The sequence below is a fragment of the Ptiloglossa arizonensis genome, chromosome 14, assembly GCF_051014685.1.
Source record: "Ptiloglossa arizonensis isolate GNS036 chromosome 14, iyPtiAriz1_principal, whole genome shotgun sequence".
Classification (NCBI taxonomy): Eukaryota; Metazoa; Arthropoda; class Insecta; order Hymenoptera; family Colletidae; genus Ptiloglossa; species Ptiloglossa arizonensis.
The window spans coordinates 780,367-792,537 of NC_135061.1; the positions used below are offsets into that span (position 1 = coordinate 780,367).

General features: G+C 38.6%; 1 protein-coding gene and 2 long non-coding RNA genes across 4 annotated transcripts in view; 1 reads left to right on the forward strand and 2 right to left on the reverse strand.

Annotated features, from left to right (window-relative positions):
* Nucleotides 1–2,249, reverse strand: LOC143154358 (uncharacterized). Of its 2 annotated transcripts, none has more exons than XR_012994051.1 (2): nucleotides 1,988–2,249; nucleotides 1–1,249 (listed from the first exon to the last, which is right to left on the reverse strand). It is a non-coding gene; the product is annotated as an uncharacterized LOC143154358 (long non-coding RNA). Both variants share the same exon structure in this region.
* The window catches only part of Synd (protein kinase C and casein kinase substrate in neurons protein Synd), a 97,965-nt gene that overhangs the window by 66,953 nt on the left and 18,841 nt on the right, over nucleotides 1–12,171 (reverse strand). The gene's annotated exons all lie outside the window — the stretch shown is intronic.
* The window catches only part of LOC143154357 (uncharacterized), a 27,608-nt gene continuing 17,548 nt past the window's right edge, over nucleotides 2,112–12,171 (forward strand). Inside the window, exon 1 of the long non-coding RNA XR_012994050.1 lies at nucleotides 2,112–2,325. This is a non-coding gene — a long non-coding RNA (uncharacterized LOC143154357). The remainder of the gene's footprint in view (nucleotides 2,326–12,171) is intronic.

Genomic DNA, 12,171 nt, shown 5'->3' on the forward strand with positions numbered 1-12,171 from the left:
TTCGTTTCCTGGAGGTCTGCAAAGTAGGCCTCCGTGGCGGCGATAACCTCCTCGTTCGACTCAAATTTCTGCCCGGCGAGTGACTTTTTCAAGTTTGCAAACAAAAAGAAGTCGCACGGGGCCAAATCTGGAGAATACGGTGGATAGGGCAGCAGTTCGTAGCCTAATTCGGCCAATTTGGCCTAGGCGACGGCGGAGTTGTGAGTCGGTGCGTTGTCATAGTGGAAGAGCACTTTTTTCTTCGCCAAGTGGAGCCGTTTTTCCTGCAATTCGGCGTCGAATCGGCCCAATAAACCGGCATAGTAGAGCCCTGTGACCGTTGCGCCCTTGTCCAGGTAGTCGACGTAGATCGCACCTTTTGAATCCCAAAAAACGGTGGCCATCAGCTTTCCGGCCGATAGGACAGACTTCGCCTTCTTCGGAGCACGTTCGCCGGGTGAAGTTCACCGTTTCGACTGTTCCTTGATCTCTGGTGTGTACCAGTGGATCCATGTTTCATCGACGGTCACGAAACGACGCTGAAACTCCTTCGGATAGCCCCTAAACGGCATCAAACACTGCTCCGAAGTGGTCTCACGGTTGCGCGTGTTGTCCGGAGTAAGCAAACGCGACACCCATCGCGCCGATAGCTTTCTCATGCCCGATATTTCGTACAGGATACGACCCACGTGGTCTTTTCAGATGCCTACTGTCTCAGCTATCTCGCGCACCTTCGATCGGCGGTCTGCCGATACGAGATCGTGAATTTTGTTCACGTTATCCTCCGTGGTAGCCGTTTTCGGGCCACCTGGACGTGGCTCATCGAAAACCGACGCGCGACCACGTTAAAACTCGTTGAACCAATTTTTGACGGTCGACATCGAAGGAGAAGAGTCACCGTACACAGCATCCAATCGCTCGTTGATTTCGCTGCGCGATTTCTCTTCGAAAAACAAGAATCGAATCACCGACCGATATTGCTCTTTTCCCATTTTTCTAAAATACGTGGACACGCCCGGTTCCACACGCGGTCAAAACAAAACTACGAGTCCGACTCGGCTGAAATTTGGACAGTAGCTGTCTACAAGACTTTACTACAAGGTAGTAAATTTTTCTTGCGATCGTGGTGACCATCGGGTGGTGAAGGTAAGTAATTATCGGATCGCCCTCGTACAATCGACGATTTTAATTTTAAGTAATCGATGACTCGTCTCGGACTCATTCGTTGTTGCTTTGTCTCACTTGTTCTTTTCACATCCTGTTTATTATTCTGTCGAACGATACAAAGAGATCAATGCTCGGAAAAAGAAGTCTACGAGTAAAAGTTATTGTATTGGTTTGTTCGGAAAGTTGTTTCGTCTTTTTCGGTGAAAATGAAACACGATTTTTTTAGAATGTATAAACATTTTATTAAATTATTTATTCTCCATTTTGGAAAACGAAATTACTTTCTAAACGTTTCGTTTTTCTTTGGTGAAAATGAAATACGATTTTTTTCGAGTGTATAAACATTTTACTAAATTATATATTCTCCATTTTGGAAAACGAAAAGACTTTAGAAACAATCCGATACGTTATTCGAGTCGAATTCTTAAATTCCACTCCAAATATTTATCAAAGATTCTTTCAGAGTGTATAAACATTCTATTAAATTATATACTTTCCATTTTGGAAAACGAAATCACTTTACGAACAATACGATACGTTACTCCAGTCGAATCCTTGAATTCCACTCCAAATATTTATCAAAGATTCTTTTATAGTGTATAAACATTTTATTAAATTATATATTCTCCATTTTGGAAAACGAAATCACTTTACGAACAATTCGATACGTTACTCGAGTCGAATCCTTGAATTCCACTTCAAATATTTACCAAACACGAGACACAAGACACATCGAGAGGACAACTTCCCGAAATTCGTCCCAAACAGTAGATTACCTTTTACCGAGTAAAAATAAATGTGCATACTTATCGTAGGAGCAATGTTAACCGCCTAGACCTACCGTTGGTCTGTAAATTCTCGGTAGATCGTTGGTTTATTCAGTAGCTGCACATAGCATGCAAAGCTGGTATTATCATTCCTGACGTACGAAGTGTGTCGTATTAGACGCAAATACCGGTCGAAAATGGCGCGTATCATTGATTCAACGCGACGATCGTGAGAGTGAACGCGAGTGAGAACTCGTGAAAACTTTTCAATACGCAAGGAGAAATTATTCGGACGAAAGTTCTACGATTTAAAGGGGGTCGCGCGACGTGTTCACTTTCGAGAGAGCCTACGCTGACTACGCATGTGGTGAATTATCTTTAACCGACAGACGGACGACCTATCTGTACACACGTATGTCTTTCGATTACTCATTATTATGCACGCTACGCGTGTCGATATCTTCTGTTCCACGTTAGTAGTCATCGAATGACTCAGGACCTTGTATCGCGTTTCGAATTGTAATTTCGGTCGGCGGGATCGATTTAACGGACCTTAATTCGTCACGTATGCTTCTTAACGCTGAAATAATTGCAACAGAGGGATTAAGAGCGATTAATGACCAACTCGTTGCATCGTATCGTATTTATGGTTTTGTCGTTTAAACGAGATCCGTTTGTTTCAACGGCGTTGGTGATTCTTAACCTTGTGTTGCAATAAGAATTTACTTTCGTTAAATGTACGGTTGTACAGACTATCCAATCGATGGTTATCCAATATTCCTAACGTGGAAAGTAATTTAAACTTTTGAAGACGATAATACATCCCCAACGAGTACGTTCCGATATCGATACTTTCTCACTTAGTGTACGCATGTACGATCCGATTGCATTTTTACTTTAGATGTAGAAATCTATTCGATGCAGAACACCGCAAACTCTCACCTATTTTATAATGAACAATAATCATGGTTATGCATTTATTGTAACGCGACTTGGGAGCCGATATCGTGTAAATTCTAAGTGGAAGTACAATTTGCATCTCCAGTTTTGAGAAATCATAAATCCTTCTCTGTCCAGATGAAAGTTACAAACTTCCAAATTCAAATTTATCAATTCCATAATTAAAATATCCACTTTGACCAATACTTATTGTCCTTGACTATTTCACTCGAGACAAATTTATATTTTTACTTCGGTGGAACTCGAAGAAAACTATTTTAATAAGTAACGATAAATTTACTATAAGTAGTTCTTCGACCTTTCTTTTCCTTCTCTATAGAAGAGCAATGAATATTAAAGGAAAAAAGTATTTGAACTGATTCGATGTGAGCTTATTGTAGACTAAATAGTACCTAGCCTACTTACGAAGAAAGGAAATCAAACATCGCGACTCAAAAAATGGCCAGTAGTACACAATACGATCCGATACTCGAGAAGTTTAAATTGAATACAGCTTCCTGGAGGAGGATCAGAAACTTTCCTCCTTTCGAACGAAAACTATTTATTTACCAAGATTCAGACATTCGGTTCCTGTAACCACACAGGACATCTCGCGAACGTGTACCACTGGAAAGTTTTCTGGAGCGATCGAAACTAACATTCTTCAAAACCGCGTCTCTGTGCACACTCCACCGGGCGAATTTCAAATACGAAAATTATGTGAAATTTATAGCGAAAGTAAATTTGTATTCGTTTCGTATGCTCGAGTAAACAATATGGATGTATTCCCTGCGTGTTCAACGTATCCATTGGTGTGCGGTTCGATCGAAACTGTATTCTTTAAAACCGCGTACTGTGCACACTCCACCGGGCGAATTTCAAATACGAAAATTATGTGAAATTCATAGCGAAAGTAAATTTGTATTCGTTTCATATGCTTGGGTAAACAACGTGAATCCGTATTGTATTTTCCGCATGTTTAACGTATCCGTTCGTTCATTGTGGAAATCAAAAGCGAGATTCTGATTTTTTTAACGAACGTGTCGTATTCGAAAAAAAAGGCGCAGAACGCAGGAGGTTTAAATATTCGAAAGGGCATTTTCTACGTACCGAATCATTCACTCGCTGGTTTCGTGTCCTACAAAAGTGCGATACGGCGACTGGCATCGATTTTTTCCTAAGGTCATCTCTCGAAATACCTCGTCGCGAAATGAGGAGAGAACCTCTTGATAAGGGTGCGCATTTGATCGCATTCCTACATTGTTCCTCCCGCTGCTGTTCCCCTCGCTAATCGATTCGCTTTTGTGTCGCGGAAAAATGTTACGTTCTTTGGACACCGTTGCACAGAAAACCTGGCACACGAATACGAGAAACACGAATAATATTCCACTCGATCCTACTCGACGGTTTACGTGTATATATCGAGTTGTTTGGAAAGTTCTGTATATATTGAGTTGTTTCCAAAATGGAGAATATATAATTTAATAGAATGTTTACTAAAAAAAATTTTTGATAAATATTAGGAGTAGAATTCAAGAATTCGACTCGATCCTACTCAACGGTTTACGTGTATATATTGAGTTGTTTGGAAAGTCGTTACGTTTTCCGAAATGGAGAATATGTAATTTAATAGAATGTTTGCGCAGTCTAAAAAGATTTTTGATAAATATTAGGAGTAGAATTCAAGAATTCGACTCGATCCTACTCGACGGTTTATGTGTATATATCGAGTTGTTTGGAAAGTCATTACGTTTTCCGAAATGGAGAATATGTAATTTAATAGAATGTTTGCGCAGTCTAAAAAAATCTTTGATAAATATTAGGAGTAGAATTCAAGAATTCGACTCGATCCTACTCGACGGTTTACGTGTATATATCGAGTTGTTTGGAAAGTCATTACGTTTTCCGAAATGGAGAATATGTAATTTAATAGAATGTTTGCGCAGTCTAAACAAATTTTTGATAAATATTAGGAGTAGAATTCAAGAATTCGACTCGATCCTACTCGACGGTTTACGTGTATATATCGAGTTGTTTGGAAAGTCATTACGTTTTCCGAAATGGAGAATATGTAATTTAATAGAATTTTTACGCAGTCTAAAAAAATCTTTGATAAATATTTGGAGTAGAATTCAAGGATCCGACTCGAGATTTGATTGTGATTTGATTATTTGAGTAATCAAGATCTAACCCAATATTTCGGATCGTTTACTTAGTATTTTATAATCGAAGCACACAAAGAAAATCAAGTATATCGTACCAAAGAGAAACAATTCCTTTTCTTTCGTCGAATTATACGTTACAAGTAAACTCTAAACAGCGTCTCCAATTTGTACACAGCTGTTTTTTCCTTTCACTGGCCACAGAATGCACAAATTTATGAATTGGGAATATTTCTGCATACACAAACACTAACAAAGTTTGTATTCCATGGATTTCTATAAAATGTCTCGAACTTTCGATTCATAATGTTACTTGTCAATAGGTATATCGTGTCACGGGAGTCCAACAGCTTTTTTTCTAATTTCTATTGTTGTGCAGTGAAATTTTTCGAAGTGCAATATTTTCCATGCACAATGTTCGATCGATAAGAGAACTACAATACGTACTGTACCAGAAAGCAGTCTTTGTGCGAATTGATAATGATACGTATATTCTTACATAACAGTTGCAATGTAAGTCGCAGAAATTGCTAGAACAGTGCTTCTTCGAAAGGAAAGAAATCTTCTTTTGTTTCGTCTCGGTTGATGTTTTTGCAATACGTTACGTGTATATTAGAAATTATAATAAACAATTTATGCAACTGTAACATACTTTTGAATACGTTGATACTTTGTACTGCACATTGATCGATCGATACGAGCAGTGGATTAAATTTTATCGTAAGAATCTATCAGAATCGGACGAATAAAAAACTTTTTCATCGGAGAGCTACCTAAACTCGGATAGATATTTTCTGCATTACTAAGAGTAATTTCCGCAGCCGGAAGGGCTCGAGACAGTGGAAACTAATCGGAAAACATTACACGTTGAAGGAAATTCACTGACCAGCAGTTTCTCGAAGAGCTTAGCCACGTAACTTTCGATTTCCCTTCCACTGTTATTCATTTCGACGAAATAATATTCAGAAACATAAACGATCGAAATATCGCTCAACGAACCTAATAAATACGAAAACACTTTTATTGTCTATGCAATGTAGCGATTTTCGTGATTTTACACAAGATTCTGTTTTATCATTTACGTCTTCATCGTCAATAATTGGGAATACAAATTACAAGAAGAAAAATACGTAAATCATTATTACCATTTTCTGTGCAAATGAGACGCAAACAAATATGACTAAGGTAAACGAAAGTTTCCACGTGGCCCTGACTGTTATCACAGATAATATTTTTAAAACTTTAAGCGACTCGGCCTTGCACCGCGTTCGAGCTCCTGCATTAAAGTGCAACCGACCTGTGAGCCTCGTTAACAGTTCTGGAAACAGTTGTTCAAGCGACTCGAGTCTTACTCTTTTAATAAAACTTGTCTCGCTTTCGAAAAGGGACAGACAAGTTTCCCCAGCAATCTTAACAACGATTAATACTGAGATGTTTTTCGATCACTTGCACTAATTTTCTTGCATTACGAATGCAGCCAAATGTCGCAATTTTAAGTATTTCTTTGCAATAAGTTCTCGCTCTCAACATTAATTTTATATCATTAGTTCTAGAGGATCATCGAGCCTTCAAACTTTCGATAATATAAAAATGGTTAATTGTCTAACGTAAAAAATAATTGCAACGTTAAAAGATCTATATTTACGCATTACAAAGATTTGTTGTACACTGAAAATTTATTTTCATTCTCGGGTAATTTTACCCACGTTCGCAGTTACAGTGAGAAGAAATATAGTAAGTAGAACGTAAAAATGCTCGTATTTCTCATGTATTGAGGTCATATTGAACACGTGTCTCTAGAATACTGACAGTATGTATTTAATTGCATTTTATTGAAAAATACAATGTTTTGTCCTAACGTGTTCGACGACCTTCCTCTGCGGTCAATATTTGTATTTCTTTTTCTTCGATATCGAAAACAATCGGTAGAAAACGTGTGTTTATCAGTAACATAGATTTTCTCGAGCAAAAATGATTCTCGTTGTTCAGGCTCGCATCGGGGTACAACATTCCGAGGTAAAATGTATGGACTTGTTTAAAAAATGTGGTTGACCTTGAAATCTTGAAATACGATCGTAATAAAAATGTTCCTGTAATCGAAACATTTTCCTCTTTGAAACGAACGAGTTTTCTCTTTGATTTTTCCCGTACAATTAACCTTTTATTCGACAAGTAAATCAACCGGTGATGATTGGGACACCCTTTAGGTTTTTTTCCCTTCCATTAATTTTGATCAATGTGCGAAACAAGGTGGTGTATCCACCGGATGACACTTTCAGTAGATCTTGTTCAGCCGTAGGCGTTACGAAAGCAGCCTTAAAAGTTCTGACGAACAGAACTCGCATTCCTTGTAGGGAGAAACATCTCGGCTCGCTGCGGTACATTACGCACCAATTCTTTAATCATTGTATTTATTATGCTACATTAACCGTTCAGAAACCAAACTCCGTGAAACCAGATAATTGATGACGTTAAGTACTATAATATTTCTTAAGGTTCGGCTAAAATTAAAAAATTAACAGAAAATAGAATCGATTAGTTTATCTTCTGAGAGTTATAGGAGTAAATTAAACTATTCAAGTATCAAAAATTGTTTCACACCAAATTTCAACGTTCAGCGATAGATATCGATGCACAATATTGTACAAAAGTGTTCTAAAATAAAATTCGTATCGAATAAATATCAAAAATTGTTTCACACTAAATTTCAACGTTCAGCGATAGATATCGATGCACAATGTTGTACAAAAGTGTTCTAAAATAAAATTCGTATCGAATAAATATCAAAAATTGTTTCACACCAAATTTCAACGTTCAGCGATAGATATCGATGCACAATGTTGTACAAAAGTGTTCTAAAATGAAATTCGTATCGAATAAATATCAAAAATTGTTTCACACCAAATTTCAACGTTCAGCGATAGACATTGATGCACAATATTGTATAAAAGAGTTCTAATATAAAATTCGTATCGACCATATATTAAAAATTGTTTCACACAAAATTTCAACGTTCAACGATAGATATTGATACAAAATAGTTCCAAGTTCGATCCAACGAATCCCTTTGTGCAACGATCGAAATAGACCTCGCGTCAAGATTCGAAAAACATCTAAATACCCGTGTAAGTAGTTGAAGCTGCTCGAAGTAATTAGAATCTTCCATAGTTGTTACCAGGCACAGTGAAGAAAATCTAAAGTGCCAGAGTGGCTTTCAGGCAGCCTTCTTCTTCCATTAGGGGCCAGTGACTTGTTGAACCATGTAACGACTTGCTTCTTACCGCGATGATCGATCCTACGAAGAAGGTCGCGCACGGAAATGGATCGGCAGGAGTTAATTACGCTTCCCGGAGATCATGGATCGTGACTCGTAGGCACCACGGAATTTGGGACAAGTTCAACAGTGGCGTCTAAACGACGAGTCGCGAGATAGAAGCAAAAGGCGTTGGAAGGTCGAAGGTGAAAACCGGGAACCCGTTAAGCCAGAAAAGTTCCACCGCGGCGAAATATTCTTCGCGGTGCAATGGCGCGCGATCCCTGCTAAATCTTCCGCCTCGTCTGTTACACGTAACTTCGAGCATTTTACTTTATCGTTACGGCCGCTGCCGGGAACAGTAAATCCCATTTACGCGCAAGATCTATCAGATTTACTCCGAGAAATAGTTTTACTCGTAGCTTCGATCCTACTGATCTTTTACTTTTCAAACTTTCGAAGTATTTTCAACGAATATCTTTTTACGAACCATTTTTCGCAATTCAATCGGTCGACAGGAGGAATACTTTTCGAAATTTTCTAGAGTAATCCAGATCTTGAATTTTTCTCGAGTTCCAAAGAATTTTCAACGAATACCTTTTTACAGGCCATTTTTCACAACTTAATCGATAGGAAGATTATTTTTCGAAATTTTCTAGAGTAATCCTGATTTGTAATTTTTCAAAGTTCCAAAGTATTTTCAACGAATACCTTTTTACAGACCACTTTTCACAGCTCAATCGGTCGATAGGAAGAATACTTTTCGAAATTTCCTAGAGTAAATATTTGGACGGACGATAAAGAAAATTGATAAGAATAAGTAAGACAAAAACAGTACCTTTGAATTGGTCACGTAACGGTAGCGACAAGACACGGTAAAGTTTCGAATCACGGTTGTTCAGAGTTTGAAATCTACTAGCATAATTTTTCTTAAATTGAACGAAAATTATCCGCGCAGACTTTATCTCAAATTTATTGCTTCGTTGAAGCAATGGTAACATTGATGGACAAACTTAACGGAGGTCAAGAGAAATAATTACGCAGTTATGTACAGATTGGAAAGAAACGTGGAAAAGTGACGCGTAATAATACGTTCTCTTCTGATACGTTCTTTTATTAAAGAATCTATTTTTAGAAAGGGCCCTCGACCGGCTTGAAACGTATAAATCGACTTCAGTTTAATTTGCCGTCTAAGAGCATCCTTATCGTCGAGAAGACGAATTTATTAGTAGCGAAAATTAATGTTATTTTAATTGAAACAGACCTCCCGCGGCAAGCAGGTATTATTTAAACATTAATGGAAATAATTGGCCGGTGGTAACGTTTCGTCTCTTTCGTTCCAAGGTATTTGTACACGTTCCGACAACCAGATATGCTCTCATTCATTCCAGCAGTTTGTGGTTCGTTGCACTCGATGGATTATCCAACCACTTTTACGATGCGTGTAATGTATATTACGTTTACATCGAAACGAGGAACTTTGTACGAGAAATCATCAAGGGCGAATGGATCGCGAAAAATAAAACATTCCGAGGAAACAATGTACGGCGCGCTGCTACGCACAAAGATTAAAAAGGCTCGATCCGCGGATAAATTATACGAATATTACGTGCATCACCCTAACGAAACGCTCAGCGAGATACTGCTACGCAAACCGGTGAAACTTAACGGCGCGTATATCCGCGAAAATCGAATATGGAAGACGACTCTGCCGGTATTAAGCGGCAAACGCAATTATTATATTTCTAATTAACATTTCAAATCTGTCTGCGATCAACATTGCGCCAGACGCGAGCTATTGTCAAGAATATACAATTAATTCGATTGTAGACTCGCCGTGTGTTAACAGGGGACACCGCTCCGAGACGCGAAAATATGGCTAAACTTTGCGAATTTTTTCTCCAAGTAATTACCAAATGAAAAATATTGTCTCCTTCGGAGAATACGAATACAACTTTCAGCTTCGTTCCACAATTTTACGAAAGTAAAAATCCTACAAAATTGACGAAGTTATTCGGTATTCCGGTGAAACGTTTTTGTTGGTCGCTGCGATTGACGAGAACTGGGCGGTTCGAAATAGAAAAACGTTATCGTATCGTAAACCAGAGACTATTGTCCAAAATGTAGCGTAGGATTTTTCGAAAATTTGAATATTTGTAGAAACGGTCCAAGTTTGAAGAAAAGACGATCGTTTTTATCCAAAGAAACTTTAAACTCAAGGGGAAAAAAAACCATTCGAAAGTGGTGTCTCCCTTTGAGTAATTAAATCTTACACGTTCGAATTCCAGAATTAGAAAATAAACAGTGCCCGGATTGTTTCGCGGGTGATGTTTAACGTTAAACGGTTTAACGCCCGAATGAATATTTCGTGACGTTGCGCGGTGTCGTTTAGAAGGAAGTCGGTTAAAGCACCTGTTAATCCGACGTATGCACAGCGGTGCACCGTACGTGAAACCAGAAATGACGAATGGCAGCTTATGCGTCACGTCCCGAGGATTGCACGGGAAAAATATAAACTCGAGGAATCCTTTCACTCTGTCTGCGATTTCTTGCGTTCGCCGAGACTCGCGAAACGTTTCTGTTGACGCGTGGCCTCTCACCTGCCATCGTTCTAATACCGAATATCCTGTGTGCTCCATTTTTTCGTTATTAGCCCGTCGATTACACCTGGATGGAAATAACGATTTCCAGACGATACGAGCACGATGATTTACACCTCGAAGCAACATTATGGGACGTATTCGAGCGTTTAGAGTTTCTCGAAATCAATGCAACGTGTAAAGTTCGTATACGGTATATTTTTAAGTAGGTTCCATTGGAACAGTTTAGATGAAACTTTTTCGAAACAAATTCTCACCTTACAAGTTCCAACGAGAACGGACAAGTAATATATAAAATAGAACAAAACATTCACTGGGAATTGGAATAAATATCTCTGTCCATCCTTTTCAAAATAGTTCTTAATTCGTTTCAATTTTACATTTCAGCAAACAATAATACCGAATATCCTGTGTGCTCCTTTTTTTCATTATTAGCCCGTCGATTACACCCGAATGGAGATAACGATTTCCAGACGATACGAGCACGATAATTTACACCTCGAAGCAAAATGATGGAACGTACTCAAGCGTTTAGAGTTTCTCGAAATCAATGCAACGCGTAACGATCGTATACGGTATATTTTTAAGTAGGTTTCATTGGAACAGTTTAGATGGAAACAAATTCTCACGTTACAAGTTCCAACGAGAACGGACAAGTAATATATAAAATAGAACAAAAAATTCACTGGGAATTGGAATAAATATCTCTGTCCATCCTTTTCAAAATAGTACTTAATTTGTTCCACTTTTACATCGTAGCGAATGTTGAATCTTAATCTTCCGTCTTAAAATAGAAATTGGGGCACGGTTGAGTAAAAGTGAGACAAAGACGATTTTTAACTCTTTTAATTTTGTATGTTTGTGTCGGAGTATTTCTAAAATATCCATATTGGTAAGGAGAAAGGACGACCACGTGCTCTATTAGTTAGCCTTTCTCAAAGTGCGGTTCGTGGACCGCGTGTATTTCTTCGGGAGGGAGGGCGGGAGGGGGGGGGGGGGCACTGCACCGAACCGACGTGACCGGGCAACAATCTCGCTTAACTTTCTCGAAAATTTACACGACGATCTACGGTTTCTTCGGCTCGTAAGTGGTCTGAAAGACATCATAGTCAACTATAAACGTTGAATTCGCGATTGGAACGAATTTTATGCGCGCACCGATGCGACCGGAAAGCAATACACCGTGAATACAATTTTCATTCGACTTAATTTTCAGTTCATGTTTCATTGGCAAGGAAGAGTTACGGTAGGGTTCAGTGAGCCCCATCACTTATGTGCTTTGTCACTTAGAGTGGGCCGTGGTC